The sequence below is a fragment of the Mauremys reevesii genome, linkage group 9, assembly GCF_016161935.1.
Source record: "Mauremys reevesii isolate NIE-2019 linkage group 9, ASM1616193v1, whole genome shotgun sequence".
Taxonomy (NCBI): Eukaryota; Metazoa; Chordata; order Testudines; family Geoemydidae; genus Mauremys; species Mauremys reevesii.
In genome coordinates this window covers 88,702,122-88,719,398 of record NC_052631.1, presented here as the reverse complement: position 1 = coordinate 88,719,398, position 17,277 = coordinate 88,702,122, and the positions used below count along the sequence as shown (strand labels likewise).

At 39.6% G+C, this 17,277-nt stretch overlaps 1 protein-coding gene across 15 annotated transcripts in view; it reads right to left on the bottom strand.

Annotated features, from left to right (window-relative positions):
• TENM1 (teneurin transmembrane protein 1) overlaps positions 1 to 17,277 on the bottom strand; it is a 697,978-nt gene that overhangs the window by 441,103 nt on the left and 239,598 nt on the right. The window lies entirely within an intron of this gene.

The following is a 17,277-nucleotide window of genomic DNA, read 5'->3' as shown; positions in this document are numbered from 1 at the left end:
TGACTGACTTCTTTTTTCTGGTGTCAGAAGAGAAGACTCTGTTGTTCTGTGGGGGTTGTAATGTCACTGCATAGCCCACAGTGCCCATGCTACAGACTGGCTGCAGGGTCAACTGCAGGGCACACACAGACTGCAGTCACTAGGCACCAGGGACAGTCTGTGTGGTGTACTGCTGCCTGGTCTTTCCTTGAGGTGTATGCTTGTGCAGGGTCCTGGTGCCTGACATCCCGAATGTAAAGGCAGCTTCCTTCACATGCATTTTGGACCGTAGTCACGATCCTCCCGGTGCCATGATAATTAAAAATAGATTAAGAACACTGAATTCAAAATATATTCTACCTCATTTCCTCTATCCACCATTGTGTAATTATTTTCAGAGAAAAAAGAAGCATTTGTTATCCTTGGAACATGATGAAATTTGTTTTCAAGCTCAAGTTGGTCTGCCAATTACCCTTTTTCCTCGAGAACATATTGCCATATTCTGGTTTATTGTGTAAGCTTTCCCTTGCACTATGGCAAAAGTGAATCACAAGTTTGAATTTGCAAACATTTGCAAACATAGCCAAGAGTTCTCTTCAGATACCACATCAGTTATTTCCATGATGAACAGACATTAGCAACACTAAAGAAGGAAGATCAGATTGCATAGACTAAGGAGTGCAAATCCTGTGTCAACTGCTATTTAGTATATTAAAGATAAGACACAACTTTAATAGTTTGCATTGTAAATCTCATCACTGGATGAAAAAGAACTTGCACACTCAATAACCCAAACTCCCCATACCCTTTAGGTATCCTACCCAAAACTGAAGTGTATTAAAATAATTCCCTTACTGGCTTTGTTTCACACGGTGAATTTGACTACCTGAGAGGATCACTGGAGTAATAAAAACTGGGGTATCATATGATATAATGTAGCCCAATCACAAGTGGGTTCTGTAACATCATGCTTAATAAGTGACTTTAAAAAACTGAAAAGTTAAATATTTGGCTTAAATCCACACAAGGAAGGAAATTCTCTGTTAAGGATCAAAGCACCATTAGCTACTCAAAATGGGACTGTCTCCTTAACATTTCCTGACTGACAGTGTCTCATTGTCTTTAAAGAAACAAACACTACTAAATTTTGCTCAGCAAAGCAGCCTGACAGTTTAACAGGAAACACGAACAGTTCAGCATAGTTGTGCCTAATGTTCTTGATGGTGTTGCATGAGTGTAAGCATGAGGTTACAAAGAGCTGTTTTCAGTCCCTGAGTCCTAGGCCTGTTCTGTATCGGTCCATCTTCAGTACAGTTTAGTGCAGCCTATGCATGCTCAGCACACCTGAAATTCCAGCTTGAAAACTGAGTACCCCAAAAGTGAGGCACCCATAATCACTGGCCACTTGAGAAAGTACAGATTGTAACAAAAAAAATCTGACAGAGAGGTTACATTTTTACTTGACTATGCACTTTCTAGTGTCAATTCAGGTCAGAGCAGCAATACTGAAATACCCTAGGTGAATCTACTCCCATACTATTTCTGACTTGACTGAAATCTATGACTAATTACATCACACCCAGTGCCTGAAACCCTCCTCTCAATCTCACCCACCCACCCACTCATTCCACAGGAGAAGAGAAAAGAGAGACCAGATAATGGCAATGCCTGTAATCTATCATGTTTTACACTCAGTTTTTTTAAGAATATTTTCTATTTTGTGCTTTTAGGGTACATTTGTTAATTCTCTATGACCTCATCAGCAGCCTTACAAAACACTGAAAAGACAGTGTTATGTCAGCAAATTATGGGCCAAGACTTACACAAAACTGTCAGAAACATGACAATTATTTAATGCTACAGGAAGTTACTCCATATAACAATTCCTTTTATAATGTGATTTACAAATACTGTACAGGCACAAAGGTTGGAGGAAGAGGAAGATACAGAGAACTTTCACTTTCTTTTTGTGCCTGGACAGGGGCAAGGCACAGTTGTAGTCCTCCCTGTGCTTTCCTCAAACACAGCAGAAACCTGTTTGCCCCCTCTCGTGCCCCTCCTTCAGGGTCAGCAATTCAGGATGGTGCAGCAGGCACACCTCTTAGAGCTGTCAATCACATTCACATTTGCCTGTACCTTAATGGCACCATCTAGTCCTCAGTAAATTCAGAGGCTGAATTATACTTCCTAACAGAGTCACACATTCAAAACTGCAAATATTGGGTTTAACCTTTGGGGATCAGAAGATAATCTTTTCTTACGTAAATAATGCCACATTTTTGAATCCTAAACTTGTATAGCTTTAGTTCTAAAAATGAATTGGTGGTTAAAAAATATGACAACATCTCTTTTCTCAAGTTTCAATGGTTCCCCCAGCTTTAGTCATTTCTAGCCTCTGACTGCCAAAATCTGAGACTGGACAACAGAGGATGGATCACTTTATGACTGCCTGTTTTGTTCATTTCCTCTGAAGCACCTAGCTAAAGCCACTGTTGGAAAACAAGCGAGGTGGACCATTGTTCTGACCTCCTATGGCTCTTCTTATTTTCTTATGTTTTCTTGATGCACATATTGCATGGTGTTTCCTTAAGTTAATTTTTTTCCCTATTGCACATTCATCATAAAGGCTGGGCACATTTATAGGTCTATTTTGCTTTCACAGTGACATAGAGATCTTATTCTTCATGTTACCTTTGTGTTTCAAAAGCTCTGTTGGTTCCCATGCTTGCAAGTGTTTGAATTTCTCCTTGGCTTGGTGATGTAATTTGTCACAATTTTTAAGAAGATCCATCTTCACTGTAAGTATAATGGAAATATTCAGGCTTTCATCAAAGCGCAAGCTGGGTAACCCAACAGCAATGAACTCAAAGAAGATTGTTTACCTGAGCTCACTTGAAGACAGAATGGTTTGCCTAACTCTGTCAGGTACCAACTGTTTATTAACAGAATTAACAAGGTCAACCTGACTATTATTTCTTCATGTAAAGTTAAAGTTAGAATTTGACCAGTGTTAGCTACTGTTTAATATAGTAGGAGTGATTACTTCAAAGGACTTACTGTAAAACACTCATCAATTAGTATGTAAATCTTACATGTCTGTTAAAACACTGAATTTGCAGCTGAAAGAGATGTGGTGATATTAAGAAGACTACCCTGGACAGCAACCTTAAATTCTGTGGTACAACACTTGGAAGTCTGCCGATCATGAGATAATTCTAAATGTTACTCTCATATGTTGGGCAACATCTTTACATTTAGCAAATTTGGTTTACATATCTTCATGATATGATGGCTCAACTCGAGATTAATAAATATTGCTTTGGGCCTGATGTTCCATTCCAGCTCTGCTGGTAGATATGAAGAAATGGAGGCAGGTGTTACTGGAGCAGGAGCTAAGAAAAAGGGGGAGGGGAAGGAGAGAATCACAGACTCATAGAATATCAGGGTTGGAAGGGACCTCAGGAGGTCATCTAGTCCAACCCCCTGCTCAAAGCAGGACCAATTCCCAACTAAATCATACCAGCCAGGGCTTTGTCAAACCTGACCTTGAAAACCTCTAAGGAAGGAGATTCCACCACCTCCCTAGGGAACCCATTCCAGTGCCTCACCACTCTCCTAGTGAAAAAGTTTTTCCTAATATCCAACCTAAACCTCCCCCACTGCAACTTGAGACCATTACTCCTCATCAGGGATCTACAACCCATCCTGGACAATGATCCCACACTTTCACAGGCCTTGGGTGGCAGGCCAGTCCTCGCCCACAGACAACCTGCCAGCCTGAAGCATATTCTCACCAATAACTGCACACAGCACCATAGTAACTCTAACTCAGGAACCAATCCATTCAACAAACCTCGATGCCAACTCTGCCCACATATCTACATGAGCGACACTATCACAGGACCTAACCAAATCAGCCACACCATCACCGGTTCATTCACCTGCACGTCCAGCAATGTAATATACGCCATCATATGCCAACAATGCCCCTCTGCTATGTACATCGGCCAAACTGGACAGTCCCTACAGAAAAGGATAAATGGACACAAATCAGATATTAGGAATGGCAATATACAAAAACCTGTAGGAGAACACTTCAACCTCCCTGGCCACACAATACCAGATTTAAAGGTGGCCATCCTGCAGCTAAAAAACTTCAGGACCAGACTTCAAAGAGAAACTGCTGAGCTTCAGTTCATCTGCAAATTTGACACCATCAGCTCAGGATTAAACAAAGAGTGTGAATGGCTTGCCAACTACAAAAGCAGTTTCTCCTCCCTTGGTTTTCACACCTCAACTGTTAGAAGAGGGCCTCATCCTCCCTGATTGAACTAACCTCGTTATCTCTAGCCTGCTTCTTGCTTGCATATATATACCTGCCCCTGGAAATTTCCACTACATGCATCCGACCAAGTGGGTATTCACCCACGAAAGCTCATGCTCCAATACGTCTGTTAGTCTAAGGTGCCACAGGACTCTTTGCTGCTTTTACAAATCCAGACTAACACAGCTACCCCTCTGATACTTGACTCCTTGTTCTGTCAGCTGGTACCACTGAGAACAGTCTAGATCCATCCTCAAATCCCCCCCACCCCATTCTTCTCTTCTGTAGACTAAATAATCCCAGTTCCCTCAGCCTCTCCTCATAAGTCATGTGCTCCAGCCTCCTTATCATTTTTGTTGCCCTCTGTTGGACTCTTTCCAATTTTTCCACAACCTTCTTGTAGTGTGGGGCCCAAAACTGGACACAGTACTCCAAATGAGGTCTCACCCATGCTGAATAGAGGGGAATGATCACGTCCCTCGATCTGCTGGCAATGCTCTTACTTAATACAGTCCAAAATGCAGTTAGCCTTCTTGGCAACAAGGGCACACTGTTGGTTCATATCCAGCTTCTCATTCACTGTAACCCCTAGGTCCTTTTCTGCAGAACTGGTGCCTATCCACTCCGTCCCTAGTCTGTAGCAGTGCATGGGATTCTTCCCTCCTAAGTGCAGGACTTTGCACTTGTCCTTATTGAACCTCATCAGATTTCTTTTGGCCCAATCCTCTAATTTGTCTAGGTCCCTCTGTATGCTATACATACCCTCCAGGAGTATCTACCACTCCTCCCAGTTTAGTGTCATCTGCAAACTTGCTGAGGGTGCAATCCATGCCATCCTCCAGATCATTAATGAAGATATTGAACAAAATATCTGTAGCATATCTGCAGCCTGCTCCCACTAGTCTCTGAGCTCTTAAAGCCCTTTCAAACAAAAGCCTGAAGGTCTGAATTCTGTGGGTGGGTGGGTGGGACGAGAATGCTGAGAATTTAAGGGGCTAATGCTGGGGAGCCAACTTAACTACATGGGAGTTAATATTGCTTCAAACAGCATTGATTCCTGCTGTGAACATTCACTCTCTTTCACAGAGAGGGATTGCAGAGTTGCACTATGCTAGGCACTGTACAGAACTCGGGGGGTTACCAGTGGAGTTCCTCAAGGTTCGGTTTTGGGTTCGATTTTATTCAATCTATTTATCGCTGACCTCGGAACCAAAAGTAGGAGTGGGCTGATAAAGTTTGTGGATGACACAAAGTTGGGAGGTATTGCCAATTCGGAAAAGGATCGGGATATCCTCCAGGGAGATTTGGATGACCTTGTAAACTGGAGTATTAGTAACAGGATGAAATACAATAGTGAGAAGTGTAAGGTTATGCATTTAGGGATGACTAACAAGAATTTTAGTTATAAGCTGGGGACGCACCAGTTGGAAGTAACGGAGGAGGAGAAGGACCTAGGAGTCCTGGTTGATTGTAGGATGACTATGAGTAGGCAATGTGATGTGGCCGCTAAAAAAGCTAATGCGGTCTTGGGCTGCATTAGGCGAGGTATTTCTAGTAGAGATAAGGAGGTGCTAGTCCCGTTATATAAGGCGTTGGTGAGACCTCATTTGGAGTATTGTGTGCAGTTTTGGTCTCCCATGTTTAAGAAGGATGAATTCAAACTGGAACGGGTACAAAGAAGGGCCACTAGAATGATCCGAGGAATGGAAAGCCTGTCGTATGAAAGGAGACTTGAGGAGCTCGGTTTGTTTTCCTTAACCAAAAGAAGGATAAGAGGAGATATGATTGCACTCTTTAAATATATCAGAGGGATAAATACCAGGGAAGGAGAGGAATTCTTTCAGCTCAGTGCTAATGTGGACACGAGGACAAACCGATATAAATTGTCAGTCAGGAAATTTAGGCTTGAAATTAGACGAAGGTTTCTAACCATCAGAGGAGTGCAATTCTGGAACAGCCTACCGAGGGAAACAGTGGGGGCGAAGGACCTCCATTACTTTAAGATTAAGCTAGATAAGTTTACGGAGGGGATGGTATGATAGGATAACGGGTTTAGTCAATAGGTCAATAACGTGCCACAATGGTAATTAGTACAAAGGGTCAATGATAGGATATTGTTAGCCTTTTTCCAGAGGGTCTGGCTGGAGAGTCTTGCCCGCATGCTCGGGGTTCAGCTGATAGCCATATCTGGGGTCGGGAAGGAATTTTCCTCCAGGGTAGATTGGCAGTGGCCCTGGAGGTTTTTCGCCTTCCTCCGAAGCATGGGGCAGGGGTCGCTTGCTGGTGGATTATCTGCTACTAGAAGTCTTTAAATCATGATTTGGAGCATTCAACAGCAGAGTCAAGGGAGAGAATTATTTCAGGAGTGGGTGGATCGGCTTATGTGGCCTGCATTTTGCAGGAGGTCAGACTAGATGATCATAATGGTCCCTTCTGATCTTGAATTCTATGATTCTATGAACGCTAACAAAGAGATTGTTTCTGCATGAGAGAACTTACAATCTAAGTATGAGATAAGAGATAACAAGAGGAACAAACAGATGGAAGAACAAAATGAAACAATGAGACAATACTGGTCATCATGATAATTAGCAGGTATGGCACACCAGCTACCTAATAATGGTCAGGTTATCACAGGCATTTTGACAGAGGAGAGCTTTAAGGAGGTGCTTCAGAGGTTGTTTACAGAGGTTATGTCTACACTACAATTAAAAACCCATGGCTGACCCATGCCACCTAATTCAGGATAATGGCCTTGGGCTAAGGGACTGTAGCCAGACCCAAAACATCTACACCGCAATTAAACAGCTCCTTAGACTGAGCGCTGGAAGCCCAAGTCAGCTGGCACAGACCAGCCGTGAGTGTCTAACTGCAGTGTAGATATATCCAGAGTTTTTCTTCTATATACATGAGATGACATGAGAAAAAGCCCCAAGGTGCTTTTCCAAAAGTTTAATAAATGGGTGATGAATACTGGCATCAGTGATGGAGCAGATTTGGGAGTCTTATAAGTAGATGTGGATCAAGAGAATATAAGAGATAATAGGTAAGGCATAGATAGGCATGTAGAACCTTTAAAGAGAAGACGAACTGTTTGTATTTGATGAGGTTGAGAAGGGGGAAACCAGTGGAGGGATGCAACAATATGACTGAAGTGAGGAACAAGGAAAATGATCTTTGAAGCAGTGTTTTTAATGGCTCTAAGTAGAGTAAGGGTTTGTCAACAATGAAAAGGAGATGGTTCAAGTAGTCAAGATGTGAGTGGGTGAAGGCCACAGTGAGAGTTTTAGCTATGTGGATCGAGAGGAACGGCTGGATCTTAGAGTTATGCAGGAAAAAGAGACAGGATTTATTTTAGACACTGCCTGGGTGTGAGAAACTAGAGAGAGGGACAAGTTGAAAATTATCCTTATGTTACAAGCCAGAGTAACAGAGAAAATGGTGGTATTGTCCACAGTGATTGAGAACTAAGTGGGGTGGGAGACAAAAAGAGGGCTTGGAGCATTAGAGGAGGGTAAGAGCTCCACTTTGGCTACATTGAGTTTGAGCTGAGGACTGGACATCCATGAGATGTCAGGCAATCCAAGAGTTTAGTTTGTGCAGAAAGAGACAGATCCAGAATGGAGAGGTATATCTGAGTCATAAGCATAAAGATAACAGTTGAACTTGTGTTTGAAAATGAGATTGCCCAGAGACAAGGTATAGAGGAAGAAGTGCAAGGGGCCAAAGGTAGAGCCTTGATAAACCACTACAGAAAGTTAGGGGTGGGAGAATGAGAAGGCTGAAGGAGTAACTAGAGAGGAAGGAAATCCAGGAGAGTGCTGAGTCATGAAGATCAAGGGAGGACAAGATTTCAAGAAGAGAATGGTCAGTGGTGTTAAAAGAAGCCAAAAGTTCAAGAGGGATGGAGTACTGGTTCTAACTTTTTCCTCTATAGTGTAATTTTTCATGAGCAAACCAATCAACACACCCACACTGATGTCACACTATCAGCATAGTCATTGACATTTCTTCTTATACTGAAATGAAATGAAAGGGTAATTATAGACTTCAACAACTCCCTAAAACTACAAAGCTATGTTAACTATGAGGTTGCTACCAAACACCTTCTCCATACAATTAACATTGTGATTTATGATACCTTTGGAAACAACACAAGCCCAAATATGTTCGCTCATGCCAATATAAGCAATAGGCCAATTCTAGGTAATGTGTCAATCGAGGTGCAAGAGTGAACATGATGTGGAAAACTTCCATCAAGATTCTGATCCCCCCACCCCAAGCCCTAAGGTGAGTCTGCTTTACTGTCCTGTGCAATAGAAGAGCCCACAAGGAACCTGATGCAGCAGTGACAGCTCTACATTCATCCCCTCAGATTATTCATACACAAGGTTGAATAAATAAGTGAGAGTTCAGGGCACTGCTGATTAAAATATGAGCATACAATAAAAAAACCTGATTTTTCAGTGTATATTTTTTCATATTTTGGTACTATTAACATAGGCAACCAGAACATGGTTTGATATCAGTGGACATCAGGTACCAAACTTCAAAGAAAACAATAGCCAGACTCTAGAGACTGAACTGACTTTGTTGAGTGAATAGTGAATGTGAGGTTATGATGAAGTTATGCTAAAAAAAAGTAGTACTTTTGTACATTTGTGTACTTGTATCTATTCAGAGATTAAGGCCGGAAGGGAGCACTGTGATAATTTAATTTGTCCTCCTGTATAACACAGACCATAGGACTTGCAAGAATTAATTCCTTTTAGAACTAAAGCATCTCTGATAGAAAAAAGTCCAATCATGATTTAAGTTCCCAGTGATGGAGAATCCACCAAATCAGATGCCCAACTGATGTAAGTCAGCATAGCTCCATTGACTTTCATTAATGCCAATTTACATCATCTGAGGATCTGATACAGCCATGTTTTAATGTAGGGGGATGAGCATTCCATTCCACTTTTCTTGGATTTTCCAAACAACAGTTTAGAATGAATTTGCGAGAAAATGCTCATGTACAAAAAGATTTGCAGTCACATACAGCCCTTGAGCCTTAAAATTCCACTTCTCCTATTGGGGATTTCCTGAGCTGCAGGGTGAATTCTGTTGAACAAACAATAAGTTCCTGTAGCAAAGGATATTGCTCTCCTGTAGAACAGATGGAAAGTTACAACATGGCTGTAGTACATTAAAGCATACCCACTGTACACTCAAGTCTCTTATTTAATTTCTGCGTATCTGATGCAAGTCTTTCCTAAAAGGAATGTGTTATCCCAGTTTATTTTCTAGGTGTGCTCTTTGCCCTCACATCCCCCAGAAAGAAAGCCAGTAATAATAATATAGTGATTAGATATATTTCTCATGCAGTTACTATTCTCTAGGGTAAGACGAAAATAAAGAATATCTGACCAAAGACTTATTTCAATATTCTGATTGTCCAACAGACTTGTTAGGGATGACTTGACTTTATAGCAAGAAGATGTGAACCCTATCCAAGCTTGTTAATTAATAGGCTCCCCAGATAAATTCCTTCTTACTGGTGTGCCTGATTACTAAATCTCTCTGCTTCAAGGCAACAGATGGCTTAAGTTCTTCCAAAATTAAAAAAGTCCAGAACTCCTTATGCTTCAATAGCCTAAATTTAATCAGACTCTCCTATGTTACCATCATAAACTACCAATGAGGTTTTGTAAAGTATCAAAACAGCAATGGATAGATGAATGTTTCATTGTTACAATTATCTGGTTAGTTGTGATTTTAAAGGGCTATTTGTAGGTTCCTGGAAAAATGATATTCTAGTACATTCTGACTCACATGAGCAAAATATCTTTCTATAAGCATACCAACCAAAATCTCACAAAGAATCTGAAACCATTAGGCAAACAAACAAACAAAAAATCCGTGACTCTCCTATTCAAAACCCTTACACATTCTTTGCCTTTAAAGGAAATAAATACATACTCCCACATTTTCAACTCCAACATCTCTAGCTGTCTCCCTTCATAACTCCCCTTTCAATAGAATTCTGAAAGGCTCTTTTCCTTTGCAGAAACAGAGTCTGATTTTGTACTGCCATTTGTGCAGTGTGTGACCTGCTAAGAGCATGCCATGGATGGTATCACCCATACCGCAGAAGCTTTTAACAATTCATCACTCCATTTCCTGATTCCTCAATTACAACGTGATCTAATTCTCATGGCAGTGTCAGTCAGTCTTTCCACTGACTTCATCAATAAATGCATCAGGTCCTCTGGCCCTGATCTTGCCAAAAGATCCACCGAAGGGCTGCATGAAGATTTCTTTGTATGATCAGGATAACTTTCATAGTAGCTTAGGATTTGGCCATAACTGCACTGGAAAGTGGACAAATTATACTGTATTTCAAATTGTAGGAAAACTTGTGACTTTTTCTGTCTCAAATTATACTGATCTTTAAAATCATAAAACCTAAATTCTGTATCATGTAACCCACATGTAAGCAAAATACGGTTTAATTATCTGGATTTTTGGCATAATGCTGATATACTGCATTTTTATTGAAAAAAATAATTTTGAACTTATTACACAATATTCATAGACAGAATATAATTTTAAAGTAATGTATTACTGTGAAAGGGATTACTCACTACTCATTCTGGGCATCACCCAGTGGTCAGGCAGGGTGTGGCAGGTTCTCTTCTTTCCTGGTGCCCTTGTTGACAGCTGCTCTGGTCTTGTGATGGTCTGTCCCTTCCAGGACTCAGCTCTCTGGCCAGGTCACATATTTTATATCCTCCCTTTTGTAGTATATAAAGAGTCTAGCAATGGTTCCTTCTGAGGTATGCAAGAGTCTCCAAGTTTCCTCTAGTTGAGGTTGTGACCCTTCAGTCCTCAGGTCCTTCTCTCCCTGTTTCAGGGGGTCAGCTTTTGCCTTTGGCACCCTCTATGGGTTTGTTGGGGGACCTGGGCCCACCCTCTCCACCAGGTTCCAATCCAGAGCCCAGTGTAAGCAGCTAAGTCCTGCACCACCAAAATGTTATACTGCTGCCTCACCGGTCCACTTCCTATCAGACTCTTCTTTCACAATAGGTAAAGTAAAGACATTAAATAACTGGAAATCAATGGAAATCTCAGGCCTTCTAAGAATCCCAAGTCTCTTCCATTTGGGTTTATCCACATTGCTACAGTCAGGCCTCAGGCAGCAGGAACTTCTCAGGAGCTCAGAGTGTAGGTCAGTTCACCTCCACTATCTGCTGCCCTACTGAGCTTGCCTACTCTCCTTTTGAGATCCTCCTCCAAGCCATGCATGTTTTGAAGGTGTGACAAGGTCAGTCTGCCTGGGTGCAGAGTAGTTGCTTAACCCTTTCATTACTAGTACAGTATTTGTATACCTCATTATAATAACTAAAAAAAAAAAAAAAAAAAAGGTTCACTCCAAACAATTTTTTTCTTCATCTTTCCTTTCTAGAGCAAGGAATATCTTATCTGTATTCTAATTTCCATATGAAGCATATTTCAACTATTTTAAATTATAAGTAATGGACCTGAGAGTTTAATTGACACCATTCAGCCTTTTTGAACATAAGTTACTTTTCCATGGTTCTTCCCAAAATGAGATGCAGCAGAAAACTCATCAACATTTGTGTTACTGTTACTCTCAATATAAGTTGTGCTTTTCAGGGGGTAGGAGGAGGAATAAGAGAGTATTACTCAACTGTAGATTTAAAACCGGCCAACCAACTGAAACCAGAAAGAGTGGGGCAAAAATCGTTCTAAGGTTAGACCTTGTATTTCAGCTCTCTGTGGGACAAAGCCTAAAACACACTCACCAGGTTAAATTACTTTATACTCTTCTAATTTAGTTACAGCTATATTTTTCAAGTTTAAAATTTGCAGGTCTTTAATATGAACTAGTTCCTTCTGAGCTTTCACAAGAAAAACATGTAAGACTTTGGGGGTTGAAATTCAGCTAAAAGTCTACTTTTCCTGGGTTTCTGTTTCACATCACTTGTGATAGTCTGTATTAAGAATCTGCACCACAATTCCACATTATTTTATAACCTGTAGCTTGTGTAAAGAATGTAGCTTTTAAACTTCTGAAACAGTCATTGTAATACTCACAAGAGGATGAGATAATAGGAATGTCAGGCCAGACATTTAGCTTGCATTTGGAGCTATCCCTCAAAAATAAGGCAAGAGTTTATTTAAATTCTCTACTTTGTTGATTTTTTCCCTAGCAAACACTATAGTAGTTCTTTAAATAAAATTGCAGCACGTGACATAAAATGAGTATGTGAATATTATTTTAAACACTGTACAGGCCTTCTAGGGGGAAGAGTCCAGATTATCTGAGGCAGCTTTCCAATGCAGGAGCTCCCAAAGCAAAATTTAAACCAGGTTAAGTAGGTTTGGAAAGGTTTTTTGGTTAGCAAAAGACTAATTTAGTCAGAATTTTCCTTTGTGTTATTAGATTGTAGGAAGAAGCCAGGGTACTCAGAGGAATAGCTGGAGTCCTCTCTAAAAATATTTTCATTACCACACTAGCAATGAAGCTAGTTGGTTTTGGTTATTCCCAAAATTTTATGTAAGCAATACTTCTAATCTAGACAGATGTCCCAGAGAGTGTCAGTCATCATATCCTATAGGAGGTACATATATCCAAGAATGAAATAAAATAACTGTGTGCCTTCTGATAACCTTGTAAGTTCTCACAAGTTAAGTAGGTTCAGGCTAGAGCAGTAATTGGATATCAGATCTCCAAGGAAAGCCTAAGTACTGTGAACTGACATTGATAGTCCAACAGGTTATGTCTTCCCTCTGAGTTATAACTAGTATTAGAGGTACTGTGCCGTCAGAAGTGAGATCTTCCATATGAGATATAAAATTAAGAGGCTGACCACCTGTGATCATTAAAGATCACATGGCCCATTCTAGACTAGTAGAGGTATTAGTGCGGTATTTTGACCAAACTGTTACTCCATACTTCCACTTTTCCTATGTTTGATGACCAGATTTCTTCTTGTCTTTTTTTTTTTTTTTTTTTTTTAAGTTTTACGGTGAGATTAAATAGCTGCTACTTTCCTCCATAAAAGGAGGCTCTATTTCAGTAGTAGATGAAGCAATTCCTGTATTCAGACAAGTACAGGGACCAGTCTTGCAGCCCTTCCTCATATGAGCAGTCCCATTTAAGTCAATGGGATAACTCACGTTAGACAAGTTTGCGAGAATGGGCTCACAGACCCCAATTCTGCAATTACTTAAACATGTAAGTAGTCCTACTGAAGTTGATGGGACTACTCCAGTGCAAAGTTACCTATGTGCATCAGTGTTTTCATGACCAGGGCCTATTTTGTAAAGTACTTCCAGATCCTTTTACATACAAAGACCTACCATAAATAAATATATTTTGACTCAGAATCTACTGGTACATCAGGTATTTTGCGGCTACTCCTAAATCTACATAGATTACAAAATTTGAAATTGTCACTTCAACTCTAAATGATTTAGAAATACTATATTAGATTATTAAATCATATTTACTGCTACTATTGTACGGACTCAAGCACTGACATGATTTGTTTCAACTCTAAAAAGGTGTAATTCACAGGATAACTGAGTATAGAGAGTGGACAGTTATCAGTTAAAAAAATTGAAAAAAAACTTTTATGCCTGGACACTTAGTTTTCAGAGATAATTATTGCCCACAAAACTAATTTAAGTGTAACAAGAGTAGAGTAGATTATCATACTCATCTTGCCATTTATTTGAAAATACATTATTCTAGGATGACTCCCTGTGTGTCACATTTAATTGCCTTTGAAGATCCTGCCATTTGAATCTGTCTTCTGGAACATGCATTTCATCATTAGTTTTTAGCCTTGTTACATCAATCACCACAACTGCTACAGAAGATTTCTGGGCTATGAAGTGATAATTTGTTCCAGTGGTATTAATGAGGCAAGCAGTGGTCTTGAGGGAGGTGACAGCTCGTTGCTTTACAGACGGCAGCAGATTAAGGTGTTGTGCTATACATGGTTTTAAGCATACCACTGGAGCCTTCAAAACATTATATAAACTTTTTTTTATTAAAATGAAGATGAAGGAGCTATCCTTTAATTTTTTTGTGATACATTACATATATCTAACAACATTTAAGGAAAATAAATATTGTTATTCAATGTAAAGCTACTGCAAATACTCAGAAAATATTTTCATAGCTGTAGTCATGGTGTCTCCTGCTGACTTTTAAACTGAGTAGGCATATTTGCCACTTCTACTTCTAGTAACCCATACTATCTTATGTCTCCTATCACAATGTCAGATCAACTAGAAAAGTACTACCAATGCCAGGTAGTTCAGTACTTCTGGGAATGATGCTACAGAACCAGAAACAATTATTTGTTGGTGCTGTAATGTCATTCCCAGAATACTGCTTCAGGAAACAGTACATCTGGAAACAACAGATGGTCTGCGTTTAAATGGGAGGGAACAGAGTATTTTAATACCCACACATCTCTAATTCGGCTCTACAAGTTTGATTTCAATGTTTCTCAGATTATAGAGTGTTACAGAATATGTATGACAGGCTTTATCCACATTATTGTTACTACCAGCACTTACAGCTAAAACCCTAATGTTGTACTATCTTTATCTGTGAACTCTGACTCAACCATATGTGCATTTCTAGAAGAGCAGACTTGGGTTTAAAAAACTAAAACCGTATACCAACGTTTAAAAAAAAAAGAAAAAGAAAAAGTCAAGTCAAATTGTCCTCAGAGACCCGATATGCACCATACAATGTTAAACTGCGCAAACTGAGTGCAAACGGCTACCATATCAGAATGCAAAGACGATATAAAAGGCTATGGATGGATGGAGGGAAAGTGGAGATTAAGGCCCAAATAGCTTTTATCACTGGCTGCACTATTTCACAGAAAAAGCACTAAATTATATGCATATGTTCAGAAACACTTTTTAAAGCTATAATTTTAATATTTTACAAACAGCGCCAATGTCTATTGGATGTTAATCAAGAGCTGCTCCCAAGCATTCTAGAGAATCTAAACCTCATAAAATTTACTCAGACACCTTTTGATGTCAGTGAGATCACCTGGGTAAGTAAAGTGACGAGAATTGGGCCATGTGTGTAATCTCACTCTTGTGCTGATACAGGCTACAACAAATCTATTGTAACCTTTGCTTGCAGAACTAAAGCCTAAGGGCTAAATGATGGAGGTCCTGAGGCACCAGCATCTACACTTACTTTTCAGACTATCTTCATGACAACCACTGATAGAAAGGTGACATGATAAAGAAACTTCAGACTCAAGTTCTCCAAAGACACTTGGTTTCATTTTCTGTTCAATACAATGTGCTCAATGCTCCACGATATTTCAGCATGACACATCCTAGGTAGGACCTTTTCACTCAATATCATACTTGCAAGCTTTACTGATACTGCTTAATTACATAAATATGTTTGCAAGAGTCACATTGCTCTAACAAAACAGAGCTAGTCTCTTGGCAATGTAGGGACCAGATAAGTACAGCTATTCAAAATTTGGAATTTGCCTTCAGAATAATTGGCTCTTATGAGTTGGTGATAATGAGGTCAGCATCTGTTTAAAGTAGAATCAACACCAGCTACAGCATATGGATAAGATTCCAAACTCTCTTTTTTTTCTGGTTAAAAGACAAACCATTTAAATGTGGCTCAATGCAATGTGACTGGCAATCTGAGCTCAAGGAGAGGCTTACAACTGGAACATGGAATATCAGTTAGTACTGAAGCACATATGCAGACTTGACTCAAGACGCTTGTAAAGATTCTGCCAACATATGTCAGGCTTTGCTAATAGTTGTTAGTCCTTCACTCCTTCACGCTGCATAAATAATAAAGTATACTGAGTTAACCACCCCTGCTTTTTTGTTGTTTTGCTTTAAAGATCGGCTATTTCATTAACACATCCATACAGCACACCATATCTCTTTAATACACCTGAATACTCAGAGCTCTATTGTATCACCATTTAAAAAAAATAATAATTTCTGACTAAAATCTGAATGTGCAACAAAATCCTTAATTTTCTTACTTCTAATTTCTTTATAGCTAAATACTAATAAAAGGGGTTTATTATAGTATCAGTCTGAGCAAGGGGTAATACTCTGACCTCTGCATCAGGAGGACATGCAATCAAATACATTGCCAAATCTAGGGCTTATGCACAATGAATTACTGCAATGGGGGGATACAAAGGTGCTGCACTGTTAGAAATGTGCTATCCTTCAGAAGAGATGTTAAACTGGAATCAGTTCTGATAGTCTCCACTGGCTATCCAGATGGACGTTAAAAATCCCATGGCATTATTTAAGAGGAAAAGGATAACTCTGCTGTTCTGGCTAAGTGGCTAACATTCATTTTTTGCAATAGAACAGGTTCCAACATCCAGGAGTCTGCACAAGAGTTACTGCCGAAGGCATAATGTCAGAGTAACTTATCACTTCGTAAAGTTCTTTTATAGATCTAAAATACAGAAGGCATTACATCCAACTATTAAAATAAACACTGCACTATTTTAACTCTTTGGATATTTTTCTGAAACCTGATAGCTCAAATCAGAAATAAACACAGAACTCAGAAAACAGTGAAACAGCACTGACAATGGTATAGCTGACTTAAAGTCCATTATCTTGATTAATAACATGAGAACAGCCAGAAAATTCAGCGAAAATTAATCACTGCAGATATCAAGTAGTAGCACGAAATTTTATTTCATACAGTGATGCTGTCTTATAGTTTTTAAACATAAACCCAAAATTAAAACTACAGTAAATTCAAATTTCACATGTATATAATTTAACTGCAGTAATTTAGTAAGGAAAAGTAACTCAGTGGATTTGAACCTTCTTACATGAGGACTGAAGGTATCTCAAGTCCTTAAAAAAAAAACCTCACCTACTTGTCTATGGATCCTTGTCTTACGTGCGTAACA